The following is a 15,424-nucleotide window of genomic DNA, read 5'->3' as shown; positions in this document are numbered from 1 at the left end:
TTACATTAATTAATGCTATTGTTTGTTTAACTTGTCGCTCACATTTTTAGTGAACCTTATAGCTGTTAGTAAAATTATTTACCGAGTTCTGATAAACAGCAAGCCCCAAGGTGACCGCGATTTCATGTGTAGATCATGTCATTATACTGTTTGCTTAATACGAAGCGCAGCTGTAGGTGCTGTAACATCAGTTATATTTTGGCGCACAAGCTCCCGTACACCCCATTTAGCCCGTATCACTCACTGAAATGCGTCCGCTACATGGCAGGGCACTTGAGTAGACGCAACTTCTCATTGTAAGGGAGGAGAAGGCTATTGTGTAAAATAAAAGAAGCGGACAGAAGAGAAAAAGCACACGGGGGCAGAAATTATGCGTAGGGCACTGGCAAGCCTTAGCCGCGGCGGACGCTCCGGCAGGCAAGCAAAGAGACAAATTCTAAAAACACTACTTCGCAGCAGGAGAAGAGAAATGCGTACACGGAGGGAGACCCGGAAGAAACAAAACCGACCTCACGCTCGGACGTTTCGAAGGAAGGGCGGAAAAGAGGGGGGAAATGGTGGGAAGGGCGGTGCAACTGTGTCACCCCCACCGTGGTCACCCCGCAGCTCGAAAGTTGGTGGCGAGCGTTCCAGACTGGGCGAGAGAAGAGATGTATACACGCCGACTTTGAAGAGATCAGCATGCAGTTTTGTGGTATTTGTATACTATTTTTGAAGGAGCTCTTTTCGACCAAAATTGTCTTACGATGAAATACATGAAGAAAAAAAAACGAAGGAAAATGATTATTGTCCAGGTTATTAATCGCATACTTTTTTTCTCAAAACAGTCTGGTAAAGCTAAGAGCCGCGAGAAAACGGGCCAGCGTCCTTGTCATTTGGTTTTGTTTCTTTGCGTGTGGCCCATTCATCCTCTTTTACGACCTGCCGGGGTGGGACGGGCGGCTCTTTTCATTTTTTTTTCGGAAGTCGGAGGGGCGCATTTTCGCCGCGAGCGGTCCGATTCTACACCGGAAACTACCCCCCTCTCCTCCCCCGCTTCTTGTCAACAGTTCTTGGAAGACTCGGCAGCTTGTGCTCGTGGGTGCGTGCGTGCTTTCAAGTTCATTGCAGAAGTGTAGAGCGCGACCAAGAGACGATCTCGAGCGCGCGAGGACGCTGTACGTGCCAACGAAATGTTGGAAATGTAAGCGCGTTTTCCAAAGTTGCGCGTTATTAGTTAAAATTACAAGACAGTCAACTTTGTTACCTTCAATAACTAGGCGCTGGACAACCAGGTACCTCTTTTTCATTCGCATTTATATACTGTAAGGACAAGTGACTGTAGTAGTTTTCAACCGCTGTATCCTTTCAGTAACTCCGCCAAGCCATCCTGAAGTAACGCGCTCCTCCGGCGCGTTTGGACACAAAAAATCGAAGATGCTCCGCTTTTTCTGTTTTTTTTTTGTTCCTTTTTTCTTTTTGCTCAAAGAATGGGAGTGTGGTTTCATAGGAACGAAACAGTTGATTTTTATTTATTTGATTAGTATTTCGCTTTTGTTTTACAGATTGTTTTGAATTATGGCTTCTATATTTTCTTGCTTGTTACTGTCCACTCCTGGTCCGCGAGAGACTTATTTTCTCAACGCATCCTGCATATCAATATGAGTTTGAGACCCCTATGTTATACAGAGTGATTGAAAATTAAGAATATTTATTGAGAGCTACACGAGGTACGCGCAATGAAAGAAGCTAATTGAAAAGAATTCTTTCCTGAAGCAGCTGCCGCAATTTCGGGTTTTTGTTGTGGCTTGCAGACTAATAATATGGAGAACTTTCAGTTTTAAGGCGTGAACATGTATCGGAAGTGATTAAAGCGAATTATCTGTCGTACGTACTAAGCCGAGAGATCGCTTGTAGAATAGCCCTGCATATGGAAGGAATGCTGCATAGGTCCAGAAACTTAAGACTTCGGCTTGAAAAGTACCGGGATAAGAGAGTAGAAACGATCATGACGTCATAGGCGTGAACTTCAACCATTTACATAGCAGGGAACCAAAGAAATCTTATTGATAAACATGGAAATAGCAAAGCACACTGGGACAATAAATAATGTTTCAGTAAAACAGCAAACAGTACCGAACATATAAGGTAGCGGCAAGAAATATATAATGCAGTGAGTTTCTGGTCACACGTTGTATATCAATAATGCGCAGCTGCAACAGGACTCCCTCGGGCGCTCTGACCACCTAACAAATTTCCAGACAGTCGATTGCTCGATACTTTGTGCTCACAAATATACGCGTGAGCCGCAGGCTTGCGTCTTTCAAGACAAGAACCGAGTTCAAATCACTTCGATGTACAAGTGACCTTTCTGAGGTGGATGTGCCGCGTCAACAACCTCCGGATAAAGCTTTGCTCTCCAAGAACTAACAGCTGGCTATATCTAGGTGAGACGCACTAGCATGGGGAACAGTAGACAACGGGGTCAGCGAAAGAATACGATCGACCGCGTTCCTATTCTGCCAAATGATCAATCCCACGGACTTCACTACACGTTGTTCGAACGCTTCGCGCGGCCTTCCACTGTGCGACGAAAAAGCTCACGGCGCTAGGCAGTGGAATGTCCAAGCTGCGACGCAGTCCTTAAGGACACGTGTGTGAGACTCGACCTGACCAAAGTTGATACTGTGCGGATCAATATGCCAGCTGTAAAGCCTGTCTTAATTTGGTGGGGATCGAATACGCCACACTCAGTGCGCCACCGAAAGTCTCTTAGAGCATGCGGGAGATTGGGTGCAACAGGCGTCTCCCACTTCGCATACGTTTGGCACATATGTATAGGGGCGCAGAATAGCAGAGCGCTTCGCAGAGATTAGATACTGCTATGGCTATCCATGCTCCGTCTACAAACATCTCCTCTAACTATGCGAACACGTGCGCCTGCTTCCCCTGACCATGCACTAGAAGCATCTGCCTTCTACTTCTAAGCCAGTATAAAAGTTAAGGCCGCCCAACTTAACCTATGTGATCCACTAACTCGGATACCCAATAGCGCACAACAAAGGGCATAATGAAGACAAGGCGGAACCCAGATAGGCGCCACCACCTAGCTATAGTGAAAATATAATCAAAGTAGATTGACTTTGCAAGAGGAATCCACAAGAAAACACGTGCTAAGCCATGCAGGGTCGTATCATTGGGAGGCTGGATCAATAAACAATCAAGGAACACAGATGTGGGAAAGTTGGCACCTGTGTGCACTAGGCTTTATCGGAAGTTTCGCGCATACGTTAATTAGCTATAACTTTAGGATGAACAAGATGTCCGAGATTATTGAGTTAATAGTCTATCCCAACATCGGCACGAAGCCGTGTGTGACGCATGCACGTACGCACGCACGCACTTACGCACGTCTGCAGTCGCACAGAGTAAATTGTTCCACGACCTTACACGGTGGTACGATGGAATAGTTAATAATATTTGGAAGAAGAAAATAAAAATTAGGGGGACGCTCAAGCTTCCCCTTAACATTCGACGGGATACAACGCCTTCTCATTCTTCTCTCTATCTCGCTATTTCGGTGGACAACCGCAGTTAATTGTAAATTGGTTATAGGAAAGTAAAGCGCAGCATCTGTCACAGATCCCGGTGGGAACCTGGACCGCATCTCCATATTTACTACCACATTCCGAATATTTCAGACAAAACCCGACGATACTCAAGCGAAAACCGGGTTAGCGAGGTGGCTTTTGGACCAAATGAGCTGTAGCGCTTCGCATATATACATATATGCTGCACTCTCGATAGACGAAACTCGAGTATATTGCCGACATGAGGATAAATGGAACAGCTTGGGACAAATATTTGCCCGCCTCAGTTAAAACACGGGGATTAGGAAAGCTTTATTCCTTATATATCAATATGCCGAGGCCGACTGTCTTTATCCAGAACACAAATGTGGTCCTGATAGTTTTCAAATAAAAATGAAAGGCAGGCAAAGAGCCGATCGCCCGGACGATTCGCCTGTCGAACGTATACTTCCTGCGAACACAAGCATTGTGCAAGAAGTAACCTTTGGTTCTTTTGAGAAAATTCAAAGGGATTGCGTTTTGAGAATCCCGCGCAACATGACGAGGATCGATCGGCTCCTGCACCAGTGGCGGTCTACATTGTGTTAAATTCTTCAACGTCAGCCTCACACGCAGAAATATGGTATGAAATGCCAGAATATATATAAAGTTCCTCGTATCCCCTTTTCCCCAGCCGCGTATTCACTGCTGCTATAATATATCATTAAATAATATTGTGCATATCAAAGTAAAGTCTCCTGCAATACAGCAGGTTTCCCCTCTACGTTCCATGAGGCAGTCGGCTTAGCAGGAGAAAAGTGGAAAATTCGTATCATTGAAACAGCTATTTTTATGCAACATTGAGTTATACCGCGTGCATGATATATATTGACACTATATCATTTGAGCCTGCTGATAGAATTATACATTGCGCAACAGAAGGTGAAATTAACTGCTATTTATACATATTTTGAAATAAAGCTTTAACCGCGCGCTAATTGAGCCGCGGCGGGTATGGTACACTCTGTAGTTGATCGCGAGTTGTCATGAACTTATGCTTTAATTTATGAACTGGTAGGCGCTGATTGTCTGTTTGAAGCATACTTAGTATTAAATGCCTAAGATTTGCGCGGTAACTGCTATGAACCTACGAATGTAATTGTCCATTTTTTTATGGTTCAATGGTAACCTCTGAATTTAAACAACCTCATCATAAAGTTAACCTATAACGTAACCCTAAGCAAACCCACGGTAAACCGAAGAGATCACGTGCCTTTATGGTTTATATGTTAACCGTCAATTACTTTTGCCAGTGCCCTCGAAACCTATCAATCCTAAACGCCCTTAAATTCGTTTCGCAGCCTCCGTGAGTTTACATTTCGTACGGGGTGAAGAAAAGAGGCGGTGAGCTTTTATGAGCTTTCATCCGGATTCGGTGCACTTTGCCCTGCGACCTTCTACTGATTTTCATGCATCCCTAAAACAAATGGACAAAATATATTTTTGTCAGAAACTTGCAGCAGTTACTATGTGGTTCAATCGGTATTTACCAGCTTGAGCTCGAGGTCACGGGCTTTAGTCGAGATGCAGAAGCCGCATTATGATGGAAACCAAACGCGAAAACGGAAATGTGGTTTGCGATTAATATGACAGCCGGAGGGACTCTAAATAACCCACGTACTGCTTTGGGAAGTATAAATCCGCATGGACTATGTAATTTCTGCAAAAGCACTCATAATATACAGTGTTCTGCAACTTAACCGTCTTGGAAAAGACGGTTCCGATAAAGTTGCTGAACACTATATGCGTAGCCAGGTCTTGCTATTTTGGCTAAATGAAGCTGCAGGTGTTCTACTGCCCCACACTTGATTTATGTGGAAGATATTCGGTTAAAAGAACATTACATACATTCACTCCAAGCCATATTTTTCGAAGTGTCTAAAGGTACGTCCGACGTATCCATTCGATTCTCGTAAAGATACGGCGGACGTCGATATACAGGCTCATGGCTATATGCACGTCGAACGCGGCCACATATCCCGCTTGCTAAGCGTGAATGAATCTTATCCTCTATGATATCAGCTAGCCGCGACTCTCGATGAATTGCTACGAAGAGTGCATCCGTTCTAACATAGATCACGGTCTTCACTTAGGGTTGTGTACGGCAAGCATCGCTGTCACGCACATAGCTGCAGGCGATATGCTACGTACTGCACCAGCTCCACCAGCTGGCATCGAGATACGCACATTCACGAGCAGCTTTCGCTTCGCACTAAACTATTACCTCGATCTGCCCGTAATGTAAGCGAGCTACTCCTAGCATTTACGCTGTCTTAGGTCCTGCATCGACCTCCGAAGATCTAGCGCCGGTACAACACACACACCCCGCCGTGCAGAACATTCGGCAGTCCAAAGTATGTATGTGAAATGGCATTATGCTCTTTCCTCACATGCAGACCGAGGAAACAGGATGTTTCTAGCCAAATTCTTCGTTTAAATTCTACCACAGAGCCGTGGCAGAAGACATTCCGAATCTACTAGAGGCCTGCGCTGCTACTGCGGCGAGCTGCACATCGACTCGTCGAGGCTAAGACCTACTGCATCGCACCGCAAGAGTGCACAACCGGAAAGCCGGAAGCGCGAATGATCCGAATTCCCTGTGAACAGCAATGTTCTTTGGTATTTAGGGGAAGACTAGACTAAAGTGCTTAGCCTGCATCTTTTTCTTGTCGTTGAATTTTGCGTACATGTAGTTTAAACCCCCGCATGCTCGAGGTTAGCATGACCCGACTGAACGGCCGCGCAGCTTTGAAACGATCGGGATCGATATGCATGCATCGGCGGACTTGGGTACGCGTTAGAAAATGTGCGCTGCACATTTCGTTGCAGAAGCTGACTCTTGGAATTTTGCAGAGTGCGCCACGCAAGTGATCTTTGCTACAACCACGCATCCATGTTCCAACGGCTGGCCAACCCCGAGGAGCATAAATGTTCAACCGTGGACGTATCAATGATCGAAGAGAGGACAGATTTTCACAATATTGGGCGCGAAATCGATAGCTACCAGTGCTCAGTGTTAGAGAAATTCTGCCTTGATCATGCGCAATTCAGTGTTTCAGGTGTGGTCAGTAGCTGTAAGTTTGAACAGTTCGCCTGTCAAGTCAGCGGCGCCAGCGATGGACCGGCGGAGTGATTTTCCACGCTACACCGCTGTCTTGCTAGAAAGCCTACCTAGGCGGCGTTTGACATTCAGCTGCTTTTTGTGGGCCCCGTAATTGAAAGCAACGCCTTCAGAAACGCGTTAAATGTTCAAAACTGTATTCTCTTCAACAGTTTCACTCCAGGCTGTCAAAGCAGGCGGACGTTGATAAAACAGTTGAGCACTCCAGTCTTTAGATATCTGTAGAATCGCCTTCAGTTTGTAAAATTATTGGAATAGGTCACTTTCCGATCGCTGGGACATAGACCCTCATGACAGCGCTTTCACGTGAATAAGGACCACACCAGACCGAAAGCTTGTCTCATATAACATAGCTAACCAAGGTATACCTTACAGCATTGTGTTGATTTTTATGGTGCATAAGCGACTAATGCTGCCATGCACCAAGAACAAGGTTTAATGTATTTATTTGTGTGTAATGACTAAACTGTTCTTTAGGATGTAGCTTGTTTAGGAACATTTTAAGAAACCAAAAATGCAGGAAATTTGCACGTCTCTCCTAGGATTACAGTTCAGAAGAGCGTGTTGTCAGGCTAGTTGGTTCTGCATAGTATAGAAGAGAAATGCGCAACAACTTAAACAGGACACTTATTCTCTTATTTCCTAGGATCATGCTGGGATGTAAAGGGATCTGTTGCAAAATTGTACAAAATGTTTCCTCTTATTTTCTCGACTCTGGCGCACGTGTAAAATATGGTTTATTGTTAGTTCATCTCCACACTCCTTGCATATTGGTTTGTCCTCTTTCATAAGTATGAAGCTGTGTGTGAGGTGTGGGTATGTCTTTTGTGAAGATGACCTAAAATGGCCTCCATGTTGTGTTTTTGATTACTGCATGATTTCCACTCCTTAATGACAGGTTTGACAAGTATAGTTTGCAGTTTATTTCAATGTTTCAAAAATCCTGCCATTTCACTCTCACCTTTCTTTGTACAAGCTTCTTGGTATCTTCATGCAGCATATTCACCCTCTGTAATTTAGCATTGCGTCAAGGTAACCTGGTTATTTCTTTCAAGACAACTGTCCCGATTTCATAAAGTGTAGGGTTTCTGACGACAGGAACTCCTTGGAAGTCATAGAAATAAATGAGATCCACAATCATGAGCTATCTAGGGTATGCATATACATGTCCATCGCTCAGTGGAATGGTGTCAGTACGCTGTTAGAACAGGTCTTGTGGTAACAACAACCATTGTCTGAGGTGGTCCTTTAATGGGCATTGAAATGCTATGTAACTACAGGTACTGATAGAACTCTTGATCATGTTATGTGATGATGCGATCCTTGCATGCATATAGGTATACATTTCAGAATCTGCAGTGCACCACTTGACCATTTACCACCAGTTTCTGTGAAAATGTATTTTTCATGCATGTTAACCAGTATTTAACAGATGACCCCTGTGCACAAGCCAAAAGTGCCACGAGCCAAATGTCACGAGGCCACACGACATGGCAGGAGCTGTTAAGTCAAGCTTACAAAGTTGTATTTGAAATATGTTCTGGGACGTTTCAGCTCCAATTAAGAAAGGTTGAGGCTTACAGAGGTCTATGCCAGGTTGTCTATCACCTAATAGGGCAGCCTACGACCGTATGGTAATGAGTATATCTGAGATAACAGAGACATGAATTAAGGAATTAGTAATTATGTTTGTAGCAAAGGGCATGTAAATTAACAGGAATCCACAGTGGGATCTGCAGACAAGAACCATTAACGCTGGCACACCATACCCTTACAGGTGGAGATTAGGAGCCTCCCTAATTTTTTTTTCTGCTCAAAGCTTGTCTTTCCTTCATTCTTCCAGATGAGGAAGATGTGAAAATGATAGCATCGAAAATTCCAGAGACCATCGTTAACAAGGATGCTGATCCCAACAGCGTAAAAAGGAATTTCAGAAAAGATGGGTGACTAGTAATGCTGGCAACAGTTGAAGCTAAGTGGAAAGGCATAAAATTGAAATGCAACATATGCAGAGATATGTTGCGAGACGACCAGTCTGTGGTGTGCGACATCTGTCTCCGTTAGTTTCATCAAGTGATTGGCCAAAACAGATGGGGCTTGTGGTTTTGTGATAAGTGCAGTGTAGTAGCATAGATGCAACCTTGCCCATTAATAATTGCAGTGGAGTAAGTGCATTGTTTTGTTTTTGTAAGATGTTCATGGTTTTCATGCAAACATTATGAGAATTTTTTTCCTAGAGAATGTTTGCTGAAATGTGAATATAATGTGCAATAAAACTAGTGTTTTCTTGCTATTTACTTTTCCTTGTATACATTAGTTCTGTGAAGAAAACCACAGGCTAGAAGGAAATGTAATGGCATGCATTTTGATACTTGGCCCCATTGTGCTGGCTCAGTAGTTAGTGCTTGGCTGCTGAACCCAAAGATGCAGATTTGGTTCCAGCCAGAGCAGGAGCATTTCAATAGAGGCGAAACAATAGGCCGTCATGCACCGTGCAGTGTCAGTGCATGTAATGTAATGCAGTGCATGTGGTCGAAATTATACCGGAGCCCTCAACTATCGTGTTCCTCATAGCCGTAGTTATTTTGGGATGCTAAACCAGATATATATCACATCATACTCTGAGTAAGATGCTATTCATGGTCAGTTAATCATACACTAAACGATCAATTTTTTTCTGCATGGTACAGCAGCTGTTGTACAATTCTACTTTAGCCTTCATGAAGAATATCACACTGGCTCCACATGGCCTTCTGTTGACCCTTGATATGCGTCACAATCACACACCCGAGTATGTATTTGTCTAAGGGCACCTATGCATGCAAGGAGGGGACCATTACTTTCCATTTGTCCGAACTGATATGCATGATCCACATCATTTCTGTAATTCAACTGCCTGCTATTTGAACTGTCCAGCATTGATGCAAGTTTCAAAGAACTGCAATTAGCAAATTAACCCAAGCAGGAAACCATGCCCAGAACTGCTTTGGTTTCATCTTTAACAACTGTTTGAGAACTAAAATTAGCCAAATGTTGCAAAACATAGATGAGAGGTTACAAAATCTAAAAAACAATGCAGCCTAGCTGTGGCATGTAGGGTTTCACATTCTAAAGTGACATATGTAGCTATGAAAAATACCGTAGTGGAGAGCTCCAGACTAATTTGACTGCCCGGGCTTTGTACTTTGCGTTGACATCATGCAGGAAACAGAAGCATTTGCATTTCGCCTGCCCCAAAGTGCGACTGCCATCACTGGCATTAAACATCACGACCTTGGGGCAAGTAGCCGAACGTGCCACTAAGATGTCGCAGCGTCTACGTACATGCTATACACGTCAACCTTTCTAGCATTAAAGCTGTCACATGCATGGCAGATATTCATGTTCAGCTTTGGACTGACAAGTTCAAAAGTGTACTATTTGTGTTTTTCTAGCATGAAAAACAAAGGAAACTAAGAAAAAACGAAAAAAAAAGAACATATGTTGAAAAAGCACTAGCCATTAACACATAAAGCATATTCGTTCTTTTATTAATGATAAAGTGGCCTTCAACAATAGTACAAAGCCTGAACATTTAGGAAGGTGCTGTGCCAGGCAGCTATTTTACAGAAACCTGAACCATTTCACCTGTAGTAATGCGCATCCCGGCGGTGTGGGCTGGGCACTTATTTTTCGGTCCACTAGCTCCAACATGCGAAAACTGCATCATGTGCATTCCCATTTTCCGAGTTTTGAGCTCTGTAGTGCAGGCTAACAAATTGTCGATGACTTATTTTCGTCTGATTGTTGCACAGCGCGTGTAAATAAATTACCACTGCACCTAATAAACACTGACATGCACGTGCAACATCGCCGATCATAAACGGTCACACAGATGTCCGTCCGGACATCGGCGCACTCATCACAGCACTCTAGTAGGACGTAATCCGTACATCACAGCATCTCACGGTAAACACAAACCACACCTCCAACAAACACGAATGACGCGATGCTTGGGCTAGAGACACGCCGGCGGCACCCAGCTTTTTTAGCGACTACGTAGAACTTGCAGCACCAAACCTCAATGCGAGCAGAAAGCGATGCGTTACGTGACGCATCTCATCACAGATGGAAGTGAGGAAACTTTGAAGAATCAAAACTACATAGCTACATAACGACCGTCGTAGACGTTAATCCACATGATAACGAGGACCAAATGAGCGGACGTGCGGGCCGCGGGCTGGCTGTCAACACCGCGATTACATGCGCTTGCGCTGGTCGTGCTTGCGACCCTGCCGCGGTCCAACTCACGTAAACCTATCATCATGCCATCAAGTAGTATATCACCCATTCTAGGCACTATTCTTGCCACTGTACTATTCTTTGTAATTTCACATTTCACGCATGCAGTAGTACATACTTCCTGCACCTCGCACGTACACCTCATACCAACTTCGATTTGGCTACATATGGCTACCGTGTTGTTGCTACAACCACATCTGGGGATCTCGGATCCGTCCGGCTTTCCCGACGGATCCCAAGGCCCATATCGGAGAAAAATGCGTTGGGTCCGTCGGAAGAACCCTACCGATCGGGTCCGTCCGCCGTACCTCTGAAAAATATTTCCCGGATCCGTCCGTCGTATCCCGAAGAAAAACGCACCGGGTCCGTCGGACGTACCTTTAAGACCATTGATCGGGTCCGTCGGACGTACCTTTAGCCACAGCCTATTTTTTTCATGCAAAGAACTACAGCCGCTGGTATCAAGACGAGGGCTCTACAGAAGCCGTAGAAAAAAGAAAAGAAAAGAAACTACCTCGACGCTTCTTGAACGACGAGAGAGAGGGGGGGGGGGGGGGGAGGGGGCGTGAAAAAGAAAGAAAACTGCTTCTCGCTGCACGGGACCCGCTGCCCCCCATCGGTCCATCTCTTCTCCCTGCGGCAAAGCGGAAAGAACCACGGGGAGGCGAAAGGCATCGAGGCACCCTACCGCGGGGGGCGACAGGAATGCCGAAGCAGAGAGAAATAGCGGCGAAAAAAAAAAAGAATTGCATGCACCGCACACAGGGAGATTCTCCCTGCTTTTGCAGCTTCTCTCTCCCCCCCCCCCCCCTCCCTTCTTGAGGTTACGTGGCCAAAAGGCGGGAAAGAACATCCCGCGCGAGCTGAGATGCGCGGCGCCACTCAGTCGACGGCCAGCCTCCGTGAGTCCGTGTGGGCGCGCGCGATGCCTACTGCCTAATTTTATCGCCCGCTTTTATTTCGCGCAAATTCAATCTGTCTCAACCTCCTGCAGCAGTCAGCGTTTGAAAAGAACAGCCCATATATGCAGCTGATGATTGCAGACGCTCTGTACAGATTCTTCGTGCCGAAGTTCACCAAAACATGCGTAAGTACATGATCTTTCGGTCTTGATCAGAGGAGCTTTTTGCTAGATTCGATATTATACTGAACATAATAATGTATTGTTTTGGAGCATATGTTCGTCTTGTTATATACTCCTTGCATCTTTCTTCACACATGTATATATATATATATATATATATATATATATATATATATATATATATATATATATATATATATATATATATATATATATATATATATATATATATATATATATAATTGGTGTGGGCGCTGATCGCGCAGGAAGACTTGCTGAGCCGTTTGGAAACAAGGCTGCGGCTGGCTGCGGTGGCAGAATTGGCTCATTTTGCTGCAGTCTGGGTCCTTGGGTATCTCCTGTCCCAAAATGCTCGCCTTTTAATATGGAGGGACACTCACTATACCGATCAGGTAAGTCCAATTAGCACATATTTTGTTCGATACGACAATATACTGCAACTGTTTCTGGAGCGCGTATATATATGCGCATCTTATTACTACGTACATTTTTTTTATATATATAATCGATGTGTGCGCATTTCGCTCTGATTGCGCAGGAAGACGTGCTGAGCCGACTTGGCAACGATGCTGCGGCGGTGGAATTAGCTCTTTTCGCTGCAGTCCGAGGTCCGATCTCCTCTGCCCCAAAACGCCCGTCTTTCACTTCTTCACATCGAAGTGCATGCACTGACATGTATACCGACCAGGTAAGTCAAATTATCGCTGATTTTCTTCTATACGATAATGTACTGCAACTAATTATGTATTGTTTTGAGACTTATGCGCATCTTGTTACTGTAAATGCATATTTTGTAATTGGTGTGCGCGCCTTGCGCTGATCGTGCAGGGAGGCGATATCAGCTGATCTGGAAACTGGCTTCGACAGTGGAAGCTCGTTGCGCCGAAGCCCGAAGTCCTTGGTCTCCTCTACACTAAAACGCTGGTCTTTCGCTTCTTCATGGCGGTGCACTTGCCGGACAGGTATTAGCGCTGATTTTGTTCGGAAAATTCGATTATCCGACTCACATCGATGGGACGCATGCAACCCAGTTAAATGTCAAATGCTATCACTGATATAAATATTGCAGCACCCCTCGCCATAGGAGCGATCAGAAGCTGTACTAGCATCATCGCTACTGCCAAGCAAGCTCGTGCCAGGACTGAGTACAAGATTTAGGCCGTGTTTATTATTATTTTTTTTTTGCTGCTGTAATGATGCATATACGTGAAAATTGATGATTGAGTGACGCGGTATGCTGGCAAGGTAAGTGAGCCAGTGCGTTCATTTTGTGGATTTTGGAATTATATGTGATGCACACAGATCTGAGCCGTTTCACATTGATTTTGCTCTGTGCGCTTGCTTTCTGGGCAAGCAGTTGTATTTTCATCGTGCGGATTATTTCCTGGTGCTTACATGCTCATGAGGTGTTCAGCTAACTTGTTTCAAGCTTAAAAAATTTAGAACGGGTTCTATAAGCTTCTAAGAGTTGGGCTGTCTAAATAGCCGTCTTGGCTGATGAGACAATTTTTAAAATAATGCTTGGTTGTTAAATAACGATAATAAATCAGATGACTTATCGTTAAATATCCGGTCGCTTTTGCTGTAAAGGTTCCATCTAGTTTGAGAAAATTAAGCTGTATTCTACGGAATAAACTTATTGTAGGTTTCATGTAAATATCGCGGAAACTGTTTGTTCTGCCGCGTTGGAATCCCTCATACGCGCTCTATGACAAGCGCGGACACTTGGTTTTGCTAGAATTATTAAATTGCAGCATTAGCATATAAGAACGCGCTGCGGGAGGATAAGATTTGAGTGCGCTACGGTTGCAAATTGCAACATCATGACTCCAGCAAAACAAAGTGATCGCGCCTTTCTCGCGGATTCACGGATCCTGATTACCTATTGCGGCTTTGCGCTAATGCGTTTTCAGTAGGGTCGCATGAAGTCAAGCGTATAAAATATATTGATGTGATAGTGCAGTTGGTGGCAGTGAGCAGACATTATTTTTTCTACCTTTTCACCCTATATTTGCCTGCAATGTATAAGTCTAGGCGAAAAGGAAATATTTAATTAAAGCACTTTTCTTCATACAGCTGACCAAGATGGAACCTGCCGCAGATCCGACCAGTCGCAGACATCAAGTGATCGACAGGCTGCCAAAAGAAGGAGACCAAGCCTCAAGCCCATCTTCCATATGTGGCACACGCGCAGTCATATATCCACGCTTATTAAAAAGCAAATCGCGAGCTTTTTCTGAACGCTGTTGACAAATAAATTTTTCACCAAATACTGCAGCTTTTGTTCCTTCATGGCATCAGAAAAGCTACTTCTTTTCTTGATGCATTTGTATGTGCTACCCCGTTATATATGCATGGGCCACGATATATTAAATGCATGGCATGATACCTGCACGAGGGGCGATGCCGGCCACTAACCGGCGTCGGGAAGCAACCGGCCGACGTACGGTCTTTCGTCAGCAAAATGCTAGGGCAGACGAGCGGCCGACCATTCAGTAACGCTGGCAGACGGCAGGCCCACCTGCGGCAGGTGGTCGATCACGTCGGGCCGTAGTCGATTGCCGAAAATCGGCCGACGTTAGGTCAGTGTCAATCCCCGACGCCGGCCCTCATTCGGGTGCCGAAGGTCGGCCGGCCACTTTTTGGTCGGCGAGAAAGGTCGGCCCTACCTTTTGCCACACACTTTTTTTTGCTTGGGCTGATGGCACTGCTTGACGGAGCTCTTCGCGCACCATATCCGAGATGCCCCCAACACGTGGATGTTGTTCGAGAGAGGGCAGCTTTTGCAGCTCTTCGCGCACGATGCTTCGGATAAGTTCACGAAGGGCTTCCCTGTCGTTTCCGGCCATTGGCAAGCGGAAGTCTATGGCAGCGATGTTTGCTGAGCGATCAAAATGTACAAATCGCTGATTCAAGGCACGCTCGATGCTTGTTGCTTCTTTCGTAAAATCAGCAACAGTACGTGGAGCGTCACGTACAAGGCCAACGAACAACTGCTCCTTGACGCCTTGCATAAGGTAGCGCACCTTCTTTACCTCCGACATGGAGGGATCCGCCCGGTTGAAAAGGCGAATCATTTCTTCCACAAACATGGCGACGCTTTCATTAGGCCGCTGTGCTCGGGATTGTAGAGCGAGTTCGGCCATCTCTTTTCTTGCATCGTTGCCGAATGTTGCGAGCAGCTGCCGCCGGAAATCCTGCCAGGTGGAAATGGTAGCCTCATGGTTTTCGAACCACATCTTGGCGGAGTCTTCTAGTGCGAAATAAACATTCTGCAATTTTCGCCCCTCGTCCCACGCATTAAATACA

General features: G+C 45.1%; 1 long non-coding RNA gene across 1 annotated transcript; it reads left to right on the top strand.

Moving 5' to 3' along the window:
* Positions 1-12,365: 12,365 nt before the first annotated feature.
* Positions 12,366-14,385, top strand: LOC146201398 (uncharacterized). Its single transcript, XR_014704880.1, has 4 exons — positions 12,366-12,507; positions 12,654-12,803; positions 12,944-13,077; positions 14,192-14,385. It is a non-coding gene; the product is annotated as an uncharacterized LOC146201398 (long non-coding RNA).
* The last annotated feature ends 1,039 nt before the right edge of the window (positions 14,386-15,424 follow it).

Source organism: Amblyomma maculatum, chromosome 2 (genome assembly GCF_055883805.1).
Source record: "Amblyomma maculatum isolate TAMU_Amacu chromosome 2, ASM5588380v1, whole genome shotgun sequence".
Taxonomy (NCBI): Eukaryota; Metazoa; Arthropoda; class Arachnida; order Ixodida; family Ixodidae; genus Amblyomma; species Amblyomma maculatum.
Note: the sequence above shows the minus strand (reverse complement) of the source record. Positions and strands in the feature narration are given on the sequence as shown.